Below are 17,706 nucleotides of genomic sequence, written 5' to 3'. Positions count from 1 at the left end.
TGGCACCCAAATAGATGGCACATGTGGTGGACGTGGACCCGCAGTCCCGTCATCTTCTTTGTTGTCACCAGAATCGGCTACCACGAGCTTATCTCGAGTGACCGCGACCAAAACCAGATATGCTGGCAGAAGGAACACCACTCATGTTGTAAGGTTCAGAGCTGGAGACATTGAAGGATTCTAAGGGGCGGTACTTAGAGGCCGTCTATAGGCCGCGGCCTAACAAAAGGTGGAGGCAAGAGAGCCCGACAATGACGATATTTGTCATGCTTCATCTCCTTATAAGTCCTTATCCATACCCAAAGTGAAGGCTACTGAATGTTATAATAAATCGGTTCCATCGCCAATGCCTTGATGAACCTAGTTCCATCATCAACTACTAAAGGAGGTCCCAATCCTCTTGAAAACTTCTATAGGATATTGGCCTCAGGAAACAACCATGTTTGCATTGGATTAATTGTCCATTCCGATTGCATAACTTGTACCTCATCCTAAGTTCACTCTACGTAACTTTTTGTCAGCTTTGTGTCCTATTGGGCTTGCATCATTCGGATATCTAAGGTAGACGGACGATCTCATTACACTAGAGTAGACTTGTTGGGATCCTTGGAAGTGGTAGTGGTCTTCTTATCGTTAAAGGACTCGGGTGGCTTCTGTTGGTGCTACTCCTTGACATCATCTTGTTGAGTGCAAGTCTTCTCCTATTGGGGGAAACTTGTAGGTGTGAGCTCTAAAGTGAAAAGTGTAAGGGGAGCAACATGCATCATGGTAGGGAAGCGTATCCTACACGATTTCAGGAGTTTCATCCCACAAAGATTTTATCTTAGCTTCAAAATTGGCATGGTAGCAGAGCACATCATTCTACAAGATTGTGCCCACTCGTTCAAAGCCGCATTCTACTATTCCAACACCTAACAGTATTCCTTCAACAGCTCCAAGGTAGGATGTTGAGATGAACCACCTGGTTGTAATATGAATACATCCTCCATCTTTCCAAAGCCAATACGATATGTTCATCACTATCCGTAGTGACATTCTCCTCTGCCAACTTCTCGCTCTATGACTTGTCCTCCCACTTGATAGCTAAGTCCTTGATTGGTAGCATAGGGGGTAGAGTTGAAGGTGCAGCGCGAACTCGCAAGCTTTGTGTGCACATTCATCTAGTATTGTTGCACGTGGATAGGAATTGAATCTCATTGTAAAGATATTCGATGTTGATAAAATCAAGAAGCCACTAATGAAACTACTTCCCAACGCTCCATAGCATTAGCTGGAGTTGGGTTGGAAGGATCTGCTATTTTACATGGTAGATCACGATCTACTTACTTATCAATATATCATTTCCCAAATTGTAAGAGATCACTATAAATCACAATTTCATTGGTTACTAGGAGCGGTGGGGAAGGAATCTTAGTTAGAGAAAATTTGATCTTATCTTGATGCCATCAGATGGCCTACATGCCCATTGTGACTAACTCGAGCTTTCCAGAGCTGCCAAGGGTAGCCTAAAAGAAGGTAGCAATCTTCTCCCTCCGTTACCATATTTAACATCATAAAGGATACTAGAAAATAAATAATGGCTACTTCTATCACCAAAGAGAGAAGTACACCCAAGGGTCATACCTATTGCATGCTATGGATTTGCTATATGGATCAGAAACAAGGTTTTGGCTCCCATCCATGAGGCCAAACTCGTGACAACTGGCGATAATATTGACTCTCAAGCCACTATCTAGTAAAATATTTTTGATAATCTGACCTTGAGATTGAGCAAAGGTTACTAGAATTGTTAAGTCAAACAACGGTGGTCCTGTGCCTTCTATACCACATCTTCTGTTGTTGTTGCTATTGAGGTCTCCACCTTTGACATTAAAGGGGCCAAAGTCATAGGTTAAAGAATTTAGTGTAAGTGGTCATAGGTTAAAGAAGCTTGATATAGTAAGGTGGTAAGATAACATTTCCTTTTGCTGGTGCATCTTGCATATGAACTTCTAGATTAGGTATCTCTACTGAAGCCTATGGTGTTACATTCTTTGTCCCTGTGCACATTGGAACCTTTTCCAAAACTGACCCAAGTCCAACATCACCACTAGTTTTATTGTTGACCACTTTTGTAGGCTAATGTCGAATGGCTTCTTGCATGGCCTAGAGAACTCTAGTAGGATTTCTACTAGTTCTTTCTTCACTCTCTTCCTAGATTTGGTAATAACATTGACTGTGGGGTCGGGTAACTCCTCAATTTCAACCACCTTCACCGAACGCATAGGAGCCTTGCCTTTATCACCCCATTGCTTTTGGAAATCCATGCCACCAATGTCCTTCTTGCTGCATACAAAAGAAGTAGGTTTTGTTCCAGGATCAATGAGGTTCTCAACTACCTCTTCCTTAATCTCTATCTCCTCCCGTAGTCTAATTGAAGGCTAATCTTATTGATCATATGGAATTGTGGGTGCAACCACCAGAAATATCCTTGATGAGTTCCAATATGTGATGCCATTCACCCTAGTTCCTTGTTAGCTACCTCCCTAAGCCAGTTGGTTGCATGCATATATGCACACCTCTATATCATGAGTGGAAGCCTTGCAAATGCCATGACATCATTACTTTAGTGCACATACCACTAGTAGATATTTGGAGTTAGTACACTTAGAGCATTAAAGGGTCTTGTTAGTAGATTTAAAAGCATCTTTTGAGCATTTTTGGCATCTTCTCGTTCTTGGATATTTGTATTGCTCTATCCAAACTGTTATCCTAAAACTGATCATTTTTTCAAAGAGAGGGAGAGAAAATGACACAGTGTGGAGCCGTCAATAGAGAGGGCCAAGAACCCTCATAGTCTCCCATTATTCCATATCACTCAGTGTAACACGTTGTTTCATACCTAATTTATCTATTTATATTCGTTTGCATTGAAGAAAAGTAGATATATATATATATAACTTGATCGAAATAATTTAGAGATTTCAAAGGCCAAGTAATTATAGAAAAAAATAGAGCACAAAACATTTCAAACACACATACACCGAAAGATATATAACCAATTTAGTCTATATGAGAGTCCACCCACATGGGAGGGGACATAGCACCAAGGAGTGATTGAAAGGGGGTAATGTGTGTGCATGACATAGTGAATTTCATTGTATGGAAGTCTAATTGGGAATCCAATAGAGTTTTTCCCTATCTTGTTGTCGCTTTTCGAGCGATATGTGGGGTAGCTAAATAACAAGTACACTAACTTAGTCACACACAACTAATAGGAGAGATCGGTCACTAACTAACCATACTCACTAACATTGGTTGAGTCACTGACTCACTTATTGTATCATACATGATGGTAATGGATGAAAGCTACACAACTAAGCTATAGCTGTACTATATAGTTAGTAGAGCTTGATTCTCAACACTCCCCCTCAAGCTCAAGAAGGACATTGTAATCCAAGGAACTCTCTAAAGTGACTGAACTTATCTTTACATAATGACTTGGTAAAGATATCAACTACATGGTCTTCGGTTTTGACATGCATGAGATCTATCTTACTTGCAAGTACCATCTCTCATATGAAATGATAACGTATCTCAATGTGTTTTGTCCTAGCATGATACACAGGATTTGTAGCTAAAAGTACACTGCTCATATTGTCACATGCAATGTGACTAGAGTATCTATTTGCATACCTAAATCTATCAATAACTTCAATAACCAAGTAATCTCACAAGCTACTAATGCGACACCTCTATCCTTTGCCTCAGTACTAGGGAGTGCAACTATTAGTAGCTTCTTGCTACTCCAACTAGTCATACCATTGCCAAGGCTGAAAGCATATCCACTAGTAGACCTTCTATCATATAGACAACTTGCCCAATCTGTAATAGTATACCCCATGAGCTTTAAGTGCTTATCACTCTCATAGAAGAGTCTATAGTCTACTCTAGCCTTGACATAGCGCATAATTCTTCTCACTAGATCCAAGTGAGGTCTTCTGGGATTCTACATTAATTTACTAATAATTCCAATTGAGTAGCTAAGATTAGGCCTAGTAATGGTAAGGTAGATGAGACTTTCTACCATCTACTTGTACATAGTAATATTTCAAATTTCAGCTCCATTGTTAACATTCAACATACTATTCTAATCTGGTGGAGTATCCAAAGGTTTGTAGTTTGTCAACATCTCAAGTGCATACTGTCTTTGTATCAACCAAAGTCCATCAGCTAAATTCACAATCTCAATGTCTAGAAAGAGCTTCAGCTCTCCCATATCCTTCATATCAAATTTAGTTTTCAGCATGGCAATAACATTGTGTACCTCAATGTTATCATCCCCTATAATGATTGTGTACCTCAATGTTATCAGCATGGCCATAACATTGTGTACCTCAATGTTATCATCCCCTATAATGATTAGATCATCTACATAGATCACTAGTATCACAAGACTTCTAGATAGATCACTAGTATCACAAGACTTGCATTTGTTTTGTTAGGAAACAGATTATGATAAGCCTTTCCAACTACAAATTCAAGGCTCTACAAGTAAGTACTAATCCATGCTTGCCAAGTTCTTGGACCATATTTCAGCCCATAAAGTGCCTTTTTCAGTTTGCATACATAGTACGGATATTGAGGGTGTGGACATTCCCTTCTTGCTGATCCATAAACACCTCTTCTACCAAGTCTCCATTAAAAAAATGCATTCTTAACATCCATTTGGTGTAATTTCCAGCCCTTTGTTGCAGCCAATGCAATAACTATTGTGATGGTTGCCATTTTGACAATGGGGCTAAATGTCTCTTCATGATCTAGGGCATATTGTTGTGATATCCTTTTGCCACTACCCTAGCTTTATACCCTTCAATGGTGGCATCTGACTTATACTTAACGTTATAGACCCATTTATAACCTATTGACTTCTTACCATCATGTAGTGCTACTAATTCCCAAGTCTATTTTGAGTTGGTGCATTCATATCCTCATCCATTATCTTATATCACCAATTTTTGTCCACAACAACCTCACTGAATGTAGTAGGCTATCAATGTTCCATGAATGTTGTCATATATGCATAATGCATTGTTGAAAATCCACTATATATAAGCATGCCAATAGGGTATCTCACCCTCTTTGATGTTTTGAACAGAGGTGGACTGCTTGACTCCCCTCTCTCCTCACGAGGAAGGACATATATATTCTCCTTAACTTCAAGGGTATAAATGGATGAAATTCCAAATTCACTATCCAAGATGTTAGCTGAGTCATATCTTGAAGTCAACATCCTAGTAGCATCATCAAGAACATTCTCTTTGCCTTTGCCTTTTGCTTCACTTCTCTCCCTCATTAACATAGCACTATCAGTGGATGGTGATGCATGACTGTGTAATCTGCCACTCCAAGGAGAAACACTTGAAGATACGTCACTTGTAGGTCCAAACATAGTAGTACTATGATGTGGAATAGCAATAGATACATGATTTGAAGACTGATCATAGGGAACAATAGCAAAGGAACCTTACCACGAAGCCAACTCATCAAGTATGACATCTTTGTTGCTAATAGATTCCCATGTAGATGGATCAAAGCATTTGTAAGCTTTCTGTTCCTGATCATAGCCAATAAACACACATTTTTATGCCTTAGGATCTAACTTTTTTCTCTTTTCATCTAGAATGTGCAATGCAGCCAAAGCCTTTAAGATAGTTAACATCCACGGCTTGTGTCCATACAATTTTTGATAAGGTATCATGTCATGAATCCTTGTTATAGGAGTGAGATTTAGCATATACATAGTTATCATTATGGCTTCAACCCAATAATAAAGTGCATGTGTAAACAAGAGATAGAATAGTCTAATTCCTTCTCAACCTATTGCTTAAAATATTCAAAAACAAGTACTTCATCCTTCTACTTCAAGATATACACCCATGTATATCTGTTGAAATTACCAATGAATGTGACATAATATTGGGATCCACCAAGAGAAACATTATGGGCTAGTCCCCAAACATCTAAATGGATCAGCAACAATGGTCTAGATTTGTTTTGAGAATATTCTTCATGAATAGAAATCAAGACTACTTAGCAAACTGACATGCATCAAACATGACCTAAATCCGAGTAGGCAAACTTTGGCAAGCCTATACAATTGCTTCTTTTGCATAGTCTACAACCTTTGGACATTGATATGTCCAATGTGCTTATACCAAATCTCAATATCTCTAATTGTACACTATCTGCTCTTAGCTATGGAATATTAGCATCTAGGCTAAACAAATAACATGTCTTTTTTCTCAAGCTATCAGCTTACAACCATTTCCAAACTCTTCAATAAAACATCCATGTTTATTGAACCAAAATTGTAGATTTTGCTATGCCATTTGCCTAATTGATAGCAAATCCTTAATAATTGAAGAACATGTAGGACATCATGCAAATTCTTCTTCTAACCATCATGTATAACCAATGGAACTACATCCTTATGCTTAACATTGTGTGATTGGAGGCCCCTTAGTTAATGTACCATACATCATCTGACTTATGGTCTCCTTAGTGCAATTATTCCGAACATAGGCCATACCAAACATTCAATCAACACTACAATCATCAACATTGCTAGATGATGCATAATGATCATATTGCTTACCTCTAGTTTTTTAATTTTCTTGTTTCTACTAGCCATTCTTAGTAAATTTTCCATATTTACCACAATAGTGATAGTCCTTGTCCTTATTGGACAGCTTATTCGTATTCTGAGATTGCAATGAACCTCTACCTCTAGAGTTGGATCTCCCCCTTGTTGCTTGGAGGTATCCACCACCTCTACTATTGTGCACATACTAAATATTCACATTTTGATATGCATTTTGGTTAGTCCCCTGACCATGAGAGGACACTCTACCATTGCTACCATGGCCTCTTTGATTTGAATAGAAGACCGCATCTCAACTTTTTGAGCTACTTGATCCAATAGCTAATCCAAGCTTGACCTCTTTTTGAACAAGCAATGACATCAACTCATTGAAATCAGCCCAAAGTAATGCCACTAAGGACCATAAGTCAGATGATGTATGGTATGTTAATTAAGGGGTCTCCAATCACATAATATTAAGCATAAGGGTGTAGTTCCTTTGGTTATACATGATGGTTAGAAGAAGAATTTACATGATGTTCTACGTGTTCCTTAAATTACTAAGAATTTGCTATCAGTTGGGCAAATGGCAAGGAAAAGTCTACAATTTTGGTTCAATAAGCATGGATGTTTTATTAAAGAGTTTGGAAATGGTTATAAGGTGATAGCTTGAGGCAAAAGACATGTCATTTGTTCACCCTAGACACTAGTATCACTACAAGATACATGCGTCATACCGATGTTCAAAGTGATGCAAATGTTCATTAAATAAATTGCCCCCATCGTTGCTAAAATCATCGGTAAAAACCTCTCTACAAAATCATCGCAGAAACCATCACTATATGTGTCACTATTTGCATCGCAAAAGTAACGCAAATAGCAATGCATATAGCAACGGTTTGCGACGTGAATTGTGGTAGCAATAGTGATACATGTAGAGAAATTAGCAATGGTTACAAAGGAAAAAAAATTGTGCTAGGACAGCAAGCTGCCCTACCACATATAGCACCATGTGCTGTATAATATTCTACAAATAAATTACATGTTGGGTATGCAATGGTCATCAAGATGAGCGCAAAATGTACTTGAACCCACGAGAGTGATACATAGAATAAGTACAAGACCGCTGATCAAAACTCATGAGATTACATGGAACCATGGAGAGAGAAGAGAGCCACAACTAACATGAAATTCTATTTGTAATTATTGTAAGATACAAAGGATAATAAGTTTATCTAAGAAATAGTACATGGAAGATTCGTGCATAGATCATAAGACCAAAGAAGAAGAAGGTGTGTGCTCCACAAATCGAAGCATAAGCTATAGATCCTCGTCATCAAAAAGCTCATCTCAACACAAAGGAGCATCTAACGAACTCTAAGCATGAGATACAGATCCTCACCATCAGAAAGCTCAACTAGACACAAAGGAGCATCAAACAGACTCTACAAAATGAACAACTACACATCAGTCGACCATACATAATGCATTTAAGAAAAAATTAGTAACTACAAACAAGAAAGATGATTGACTTACTGGGCTGCCACATGTGTACAGTCTATTGATGAGTGTAGTGAGACCGTGTCTCTCTACATATCAAGTCTCCAAGCCGGTGGGATTTCGATTTGTGATGTAGTGCTGCAAAGAAAATGGAATACAGTGGTTAGAAATATGATTGTTAGAACAAGTGATATTGCAAATAAGAAAGTGATAAAAACAAAAGAAAAACTTACAAAGTCCTCCAGATAAGTCCTGTGGCCGTTACTCCCCAAATGATGCATGATCCCTATCTCCAATCTTGCCCTTGTTGTTGCCTGTTGCTTCTGTTGCCTGTCGCCAATGTCTTGGAGAATCTATAGCCTCCTCCCTAAGTCTCTTGCAATCATCTTCATCTAGCCACTCAAGCTTTGAGACACCACTTTTAATCTCTTGCGTGTGTCCAATCGTTTATGTGATATGTATACATGCATACATTCCATCATCCACCCAGCGAAAAATCTCTTTGTCGTGATACATACCACAAAATCCACGTGTAAGGATGCCACTATATAGCCCTAGCTCCCCTCGAGTATATTCTTTCAATGATCCAAGACATTGTGCCTAAAAACTTGTTAGCACAACTCTCTCATGAGAGACATCACCCTCCTCCCCTCATCATTCATGATCACACTACCTGTTGTATCATCTACAAGGTATCTAAACCCCTCTGAGGTATGTCTAAGGTGTGTTCTCTTCCAGCTATGACTGCACTCCTAGGCATAACTAGGAGACCCTTGTACATCTGGTGTACCCATGGGGGTAGTATCTCTTGAAGGAGCACCCATGGATGCATGATGCAACATACAAAAATGATTCACTTTCTCCTCCATTGCAACATCCATACTTTTTCCTACTCCATTTTCAACCACCACATCTTCGCTCAGTCTATCATTGTCCTTCAACAATCATAGCATACTATTGTTTGAATCCACTTTTGGTAGCCACTGTGAAATATGCACTAACGCCTCCAACACCAGCCATAACCTTCAGCCATGCTACCTTTTGGCCAAGCTCATTGTCACACAAAACCTTTTAGGGTTTTCATGAAGCGCTCCAAGAAGAACATCCATCGCATATATAGACGGGTCCCGCAATCTCCACTTCATCTACAAGATGTACCACGAGGTGAGTTTGTATCATGAGCATGCTGGTGGGTAGGTACTTCTCAAAGAGATAGACCATCTCCACCGGTTCCTCTCTTGGAGATTCAATAGAGGATAGCTTGATCTCCTTCTGTGAGATCCATTGTACTAAATTCCACAACCTCGGCGTATTTTTGGAGTGAGGCATCCCGTGATCGTGATTGGTAATACAAACTACCACAAATGAAGAAGCATTGCAAACATAACTAGATACTAAATAGCAAAATATGCAAGCCACTTACAATCAAGGCCAGTACAAGCCTGACATATCTTATGCCAATCATGGGATTTTAGCCCTGATAGTGGGTCATCTTTAGAGAAAGAAGATGGACGGGCATCTTCAGGTGCGATACTCAGCACCCATCATATAATGGTATGGACAATTCCTCTCTCAGCGGATTAGATGACTCAGCATCCATAGGCATCAATGCATTGATCATTGCCTCCATTTCAAAGTCCAAGATTGGAGGAAGGTCCAAAAGGCTAACTATCTCCTCTGGTACCAAGGGTGTAGACTGAATTGTGTCTTCCAACTGGTGGATTGGCTCACGCACTCCATCCATCGCATGCCCACAAACTCTTCTAATTGGCTTGCAATAGGTACATTCCTCCTCGGGATGAGGCATCACCTTCCCCTGTATAAATTTTATGAGCACGTCTAATGTTTTTGTATATGATATTCAATTAGTTTGTGAATGTAAGGCATGATGGATACACACTTTTCTTACCATTCGCTCAAAGTTTGAGATCGCCTGATCAATGATCTCTGATTGGAACACACCGAATCATCGTGCGTGTTCTATAGACAAGCGATTCTTTCATCTGATTGCTAGCTTGCATTGAGAGCAAGGACATGGGACATGATGATTAAGATATGCCTCACGATCTTGGACATCACAACCATCATTGTTTTTTATTTGGTCTACATTACGACAAGCAACAGGTTTTTGTTTCCCTCATTTATGATCTTCCTTTTTTAAAATCTCTAATCCTCTTTCTCTCCCTTTCCTTTTATTTGTTTGCCTCCCTCTATATCTCTTTATCCATTCCTTTTCTCTCCATATCCCTGTCTTTATCTATACCCCTTTTTATTTCTCTCCCCATACATAGGCCATATCAAACATTCTGTAAACACTACCATCATCAACATGGCTAGATGAGGCGTAATGATCATATTGCTTATCTCTAGTTTTCTAAATTGGTTGTTTCTTCTAGCAATTCCTAGTAATATGGCCATATTTACCATAGTAGTGACAGTCCTTGTCCTTATTGGACTGCTTATTTGTATTCTGAGATTCCAATGAACCTCCACCTCTAGAGTTGGATCTCCCCCTTGCTTGGAAGTATCCACCACCTCTACTATTTTGCACATGCTAAGTATTCACTTTCTGATATGCATTTTGGTTAGTTACTTGACTGTGAGAGGACCCTATTCCATGGCTACCTTGGCCTCTTCGATTTGAATAGAAGATTTCATCTCAACCCTTTGAGCTACTCGATCCAATAGCTAATCCAAGCTTGATCTTTATGTGAAGAAGCAATGACATAAACTCATTGAAATCACTCATCTCTTACCACAATGATATAGATATATCAAACAACTTATACTCATGTCCAAGACCATTTAGAGTAACTGCAACCAAGTCCTCATCCTCTACTTCATCTCCAATAGAAGTTAATTGATCAACAATAATATTGATCTCTATGACATACTCCTGTATCGAGTATCCTTTTCTATCCATAGTATTAAACTTTTGTTTCAGCTAAATTTTTCATACACTAGTGGTGCCATAATAATGCATCAAGATGTCCCATGCATCTTTTGATGATTTTCAGTTCATGATCTGCATGACAATTGCATCTAAGATACACAGTGAGAGCCAATGCAAGACTTGGTGAGCTCATTCAAGCCAAACATGATGTGCTCATTGCTGCTTAGAAGTGGGAATTTTTTTGGAAGATTTGGTTCATCAATCTCAGAGTATTTTCCATATCATATGGGAGCAAAATCATATCCATATAGGCATCAATGATTGCATATACATCAAGCAGTAATGAAGCCAAGTCTTTACACAAGCACTAACTAGCCTACAAACCTATTATACTAGTATCACTTATGCTTGGGATGCCACCTACAAAAAGTGGGAGAGTAGTGAAAATGGTGCAGCTTGCAATTACATGCATATCCATACCCAATTGTGAGGTAAAGAGTATTGTGGTGCACCATTGGTTATCCATAGGAGGATCTAATCTTTGTGGATATTTAGTGGGAACATGATCTAGTCGCTCGAAATTGTAGCACTTGATGGTTTCAAAGGGGCTAGGTTGTTTCTCTACCTTGACCATATCCTAGCATTGTCATAAGAATTGGGTGATAGTCCAAGAGAACAACATTTCCCTTTTCATCATACATGATGTATGGGTTGTGTACTCCTCTTCTTCTATGGGATGTAATGTATAGGAGCATCATTGAGGGTGAGTCACAAATGGTGCTAGATGTCTTAGTATTCTTTATGGATTAATGTTTACTCTATGGGCCATTGGCTTTTACTTTAGTGGCATAGATATTGCATGTTCTTGTGCTCTTTAGTAGTATGGACCTTGATTTTTCTCAATATCCTAGATCTAGAAATTGTGTAAAATGAAGGAGTCTTCTTGTGGCTTGGTAGTATGCACTTTCATGCATAAATTGTTAGCAACAAAATTTCCATGCTTGAGTAGTACTAGGGTGCTCTAATGACAAATTATCACTTTCGTAGTGCACATGTTGTACGTTTTGTTAATAATTTAATGGTTGTTTTAAAGTCTTATCAAGTTTGATTTATTATCCCCTTCTTGTCCCTATTCCTTTTCCTATGAAGATCATTGATTTATATTGCTTCATCAAGGGTTTAATTGATGTTGGATCTATTTAATTGTGAATTACTTGGAATTTCCTTAGAAACTCTTTTGTCTTGGATATTCTTGACAATAGCTTTTTTGATAGCCTTGGAGTTGTGTCTTTCTCCTAAAAGAATCCCTTTGTGCATGCTTTGGATTTTTGAAACACAATCTCTCTCATTCTTCTCCTCTTGTTGCTCAAGATTCATCAGCCATATAATAAGATTTTCCTTGTACCCATGACCTTTGTAAAGCGCATTATGAAGAGGTTTTTTAGATTGAAAATTTTGGGCTTCTCATTACTATCTAACCTTGTGAACAATATGACTTTTGTTTTACTAAAGCACATTCTAAAGGTTTATGATTTTCTTTTTTGAGTTAGTGGTAAGGTTTTTTCCTTGCACACTAATTCAACCTACTCTATACAGCTGTAGGGGCCACCCCCTACTCTATACATGTCCAATTATTTGGCCATTAAGCAGATTTTTCTTTTCTCCTAATTTTGAGTGTGATACCCATTCTCATAGGTAACATCATTTTACCTAAGCACATCCCAAATGTTTGCGATATCATTTTACATGAGCACATCCCAAATGGTTGTGCTTGTTTTTGAGTTAGTGGTAAGGTTTTCTACCTTGCACACTAAGCCAAACAACTCTATAAAGTTGAAGGGGCCATCCCCTACTTTATCTATGTCCAATTATTTGGCTATCAAGAATATCTTTGTTTGCTCCTTGGCATGTAATGAATCTCCACAATCATAGTCAATCTAAAGAGCACGATCTCTATAGATACTAGATTGTATCTACCTTCTCCTGATTAACGTAATTGCAAATATGTGCACCATCATTGCAAACTTTGGACTCTAGGAGTATTCAATGATGGGACTTGGATGAAGACCTTACTCATTAAAGATAATATCTCCCACATTGTCGCTCTACTCTAAGTTCTAAATCAGTATATTATCCTCTCATGATGCTCATGTAAGAGAGAAATTTCAATGACTCAACAGGTTGTAGTAGACACACCTCTCCAATACGTTCTCTTTGTAGTCCATTCCTAAAATGTAAAGTGGATGGTCACATGCTCCTTGAGGGTGCCCTTTGCAGCTATTGTACTTTCTTAGGCATGGAACATATAAAAGAGAAGAGGAAGAAGAGTAAGAGAAGGATGGATGCTAAGAGTGTTTTAGTCTCCAAGTCCCTCATGCCTTATCACTCACATAGTTGCAATGGAACCAAGGGAAGGAGGAAGTTAAATCTCACAAATTTCATATAAGAATGAGCGCTTCCCTTTAATTTCGACTTTTATACATTACGGTTAGGGGTAGTGTTTTCAATAAAGGTTGGGCACCCTAACCACTTGTATGGCTTATTACTTCTCCTTTTAATAAATTATCCACTTAGGCTAATTTTACTTCATGCAATCCCAAGAAGATAGATTTACCTAATCCATCATAAGAAGATATTACAACTTACATGAGACTGTCCCAATTCTCAGAAAACATTATTGAATAATATTTTCCTCTTCAAAAGTGCTGAAAATGATATGGTGAACCCTTATAAAGAAGAATTCTTGATTTGAGATTAATTCCAACAATTGGTACTTGATTTGCTTCAACTTGCTCATGTTTGAGATTAGTAGAGTTCAAAAAGAGAAGTGTGGTGAAATCAAGTTGAAGAGTTTGTGAGATAAATACTTTCTTTTAGTGTGCAAAGTGCCCTTATTGCACTCCACACATAAAAGGCCACCACAATCAAAGTTGGTGAATATGCTGATCTAGAGTGACAACTAGCCAAGATCGAGAAAGTAAAGCACTAGATTAGGAAGGCCCAAGTAGAATAGCAAGAAGAGAAAGTAGTGGATGACATGAATGTGCTTGGCTTAGCCAATACAATACCTTTATAAATCCCCATTGATTCCCATGCATTTGGAAAAGTACTTCTAAACCACTTTTTCAAGAAGAACTTTGAAGCATATCCTTACAACCTCATAATCACATAGTGAGGACCAATAACTTCCAATTCCAAGAAATATATCCCTGCATAATTGCAACCCCAGCCTCCACCAATGTTAGGGTCCCATTACGCACCTTGTTCAAGAGGAATCCAAACCTTTGGATGACATTTAAAATTTGGGTCAAAAGGGTAGAGACAATTGAAGCAACTTCTTAGGAGCCTCAACAAGATGAAGTCACCCTAGGCAGTCCACCTTATAGAACATGTAAGATGCCATGTGAGTTAAAAGGAAATTATATTTTATTTAGTAAAATTTACAAGATTATATTTACAAATTGGGTTTTTAAATTATAATCTGAAAAAATATCGTGAGTTTAGTAAAGTAAAAGGAGTCATTTTATGACCTTATCGCATGTAAAGAAAGTGTATTTCTTCATATCCTTTGAATGCATGCAATATAGATGATTTTTTAGGGGTGCACCCGCCAAGGAAGCTAGCTAGTGATGAGGACTAGTTTTTGGAATAAGGGCTATGAACCACATGACACATCATGGAGGAGATTTGACAAGATGTATAAAATGTAAAGTGAAGAGTAAAATATATAGTACCAAAATATATAGTATTATATTGCATTCCCTAGTATAGTACCAAAAGGGTACTATAAAATACCAAAATCTTATGTGAAGTACCAAATTGCTACTATACATTATAAAAAAGATCTAGTACTCTAGTACATTCCCTAGAACCGTACCAAAAGAGTACTATAAAGATTCAAATTTGTACAACATGGTACCAAATAGGGGTATCAATGGGCTCCCATACTCTTATATTTTCTATAATAGTACCAAATACTTATGTGAAGTTAAAAATTGGTACTTTATAGTACCAAATGGTTGAAGTACTCTATTATATTTCATAACATAGCAAAAAAAATTCTTGTGTAAAGTGCCAAATTGGTTATGTAGTATAGTACCAACTTGGATCTATGTAAAACAAAAATGGATACCAACTAGGTCTAGTACTTTGTTATTTTTCCTATAATGGTGCCAAAATGTTTCGACAAAGTACCAAATTGGTTCTATATAGAACCGAAAGGGGTTATTAAACATGCCTAGTTCTGTTTTATACTTCCTAGCATAGTACCAAAATTTTGTCGTAAAGCCTCAATTTGTTACTATAAAGTATTGAATTGATACTATGGATTCCTAAATCTACACTAAATAGTACCACATAAGGCTACCAAAATGTTCTAGCACAATACCAATGATAATTTTAAAGGAAAAACTAACTTCATGAGTTTGAATGTTTGATGCCATAGGTTTAGTTGTAGCAAATAAGGGCCCATCTAGAAGTACAAATATCTCTTAGATGCCTTGAGGCATTAAAACCTTACTTTGTCTAGAAATTGAAGGAGTGATATATGTGTTCCTGTGTATATCATGTTTTAATGATATATTTTAAGGAGGCATTTAATCTAATGAGACAAAACAAGTTTGGGCACCATGGAAAGGATCATGCTTGCATATGTTTTCTGTGTTGCAGAAATAATGATCCAAGTCAGTGTATGGCAAACTAATTAGTATATCGTAGCATCACCAATATGTTGGAATCACTTATATGCACAAAGCCTTGTGATCCAAAATACCATATTAAAAAATGCTTGTTTTGGAGATTGTAGTAGATGTGGAATTAAGAGGTTGACAATGTGTCCTAATGAGACTTTAGTGTGGACATCAGGAACATGAATGTGAAGATCTTCACAAATGTCTCAACAAGGAAAGTGGATGCATGTGGAACTAAGAACAAAAGAAAGAACTTGGTGATGGAACGAGTGAGAAGCTCTACTTTTATTGAAATGTTCTCCTCTCATCTTACGCGCTTCATATAGCACAACTTCATTTTTCAATGGCAAGTATAGTAGTTTAAAGAGTGCTTGATGCAGTTTCCATCTAATATTGTTGTTTTAGTTATTGTCTTTGCAGAGAATTACTCATTTAAGATGCAAAATGAGATATAATCCCATGTACTGGTGGTCTAATCAAGTTACAATACTTGTTCACATAAGGTATGTTAGGAATGTTGGATGATACTCTTTTTGTACATCATTGTTTTCTTCTACATGATAAGTGGTGAAAACATAAATGTCATTTTGCAAAACATCATTCAGTATGGTAAGATGATGTGGTCTCTCAATTCAAAGCTAAAAGACCTTTTTAATTACCAACTTGATAGGTTTACAGATGATGCTTAACTTCTAGGCATCAAGACATGGAAAAGAGAAGCATGGTGAAGCTAGGGAAGTCAATAAAATAACCCTCATTCTCATGAGGAGTTTCAATTAGGCAGGTGGCCTACAAAATGTGCAGCTCATGTAGTTAAATATTTAAATAAGGCATTTTTAAAGGCTAAAGATAAGGTGCATAGATGCAATAGATAGAGAATTAGTTGGCTAGTTTCCAAAGATGATGTGCAACACTATGACCAATAGGATTGTGACCATGTTGTAGGATCATGCTCATTTCGTTGAATTGATGAATATTCAAAGGATAATCCATGACATTTTTTAACATTATCAAACACTCTTGTGTTTTTATGATCCATGTATCTATGGACAATGGAGAAGCAAGAACTGGCAACATGTAGAAGAATGGAACTATCTCATCATCCGGCCTAACACATAATTAGAGGATGCTTGTAGCATTAAGGAGAATAATGATGTTGGAGACATCGATAACTCTAGTTTTTATTTTTTGGTGAGAAATGACTCAAAATTTCCTCTTTATGAAGAGAACCCTAATCATTTGTGTGAGATACCATCCATTGGAGACAACTTTGTAATCAGGGCAGTAGAGAAAGATAACGATTTCTATATTATCAAATGCACCAAAACTATATATAAGACACTGAAGACACAAAAAAGTTGATAGAGGGATAAAGGTAATTGAAAGATTATATTATAGCCAAGTTGAAGCTTGGATTGAAGGATTATATCTATGCCAATTGTAATTAGGTGGAATAAACTAAATATAATAAGTGATAAGCCATTGGCCATGTGAGTATCATAATGACCACTAACGTGAGAAGTGTAGACGTGTGAACCCATATAGCTAGGCAGTCCATCATCAATGTTCGCATGTGTTAAGCTTGCCATTTCAACAATCCCCCTCAAGCTCAACTCTATCTTTGCAGCTCCAAGTAAGCTCGGAATTTTTGAAGCTTCTTTGCACCCAATGTCTTTGTAAAAATGTCAGCTATCGGATCCTTTGGCTGACATATACCAAGTCAATCTCTCCTGCAAGTACGTTCTCTCTCAAAAGTGGTAGTGCATGTCAATGTGTTTTGTCTTAGCATGGAACATTGGGTTCTTAGCTAGCCCTATGCTTTTCATGTTGTCATAGTGAATGACAATTGGACCATCTCCTTGCACATCCAAATCACCTAATAACTTTTACAGCCAAACCACCTCACATGCTACCATAGCAACACCTCCATACTTAGCCTTTTGTACTCGATAAAGCAGCTGTAGGTTGTTTTTTGCTACTCCATGTAACTGCTACACTACCAA

The sequence above is a fragment of the Lygodium microphyllum genome, chromosome 23 (genome assembly GCF_053477565.2).
Source record: "Lygodium microphyllum isolate KBCC chromosome 23, Lygodium_microphyllum_v1.1.10, whole genome shotgun sequence".
Taxonomy (NCBI): Eukaryota; Viridiplantae; Streptophyta; class Polypodiopsida; order Schizaeales; family Lygodiaceae; genus Lygodium; species Lygodium microphyllum.
This window is presented reverse-complemented; position numbering follows the sequence as displayed.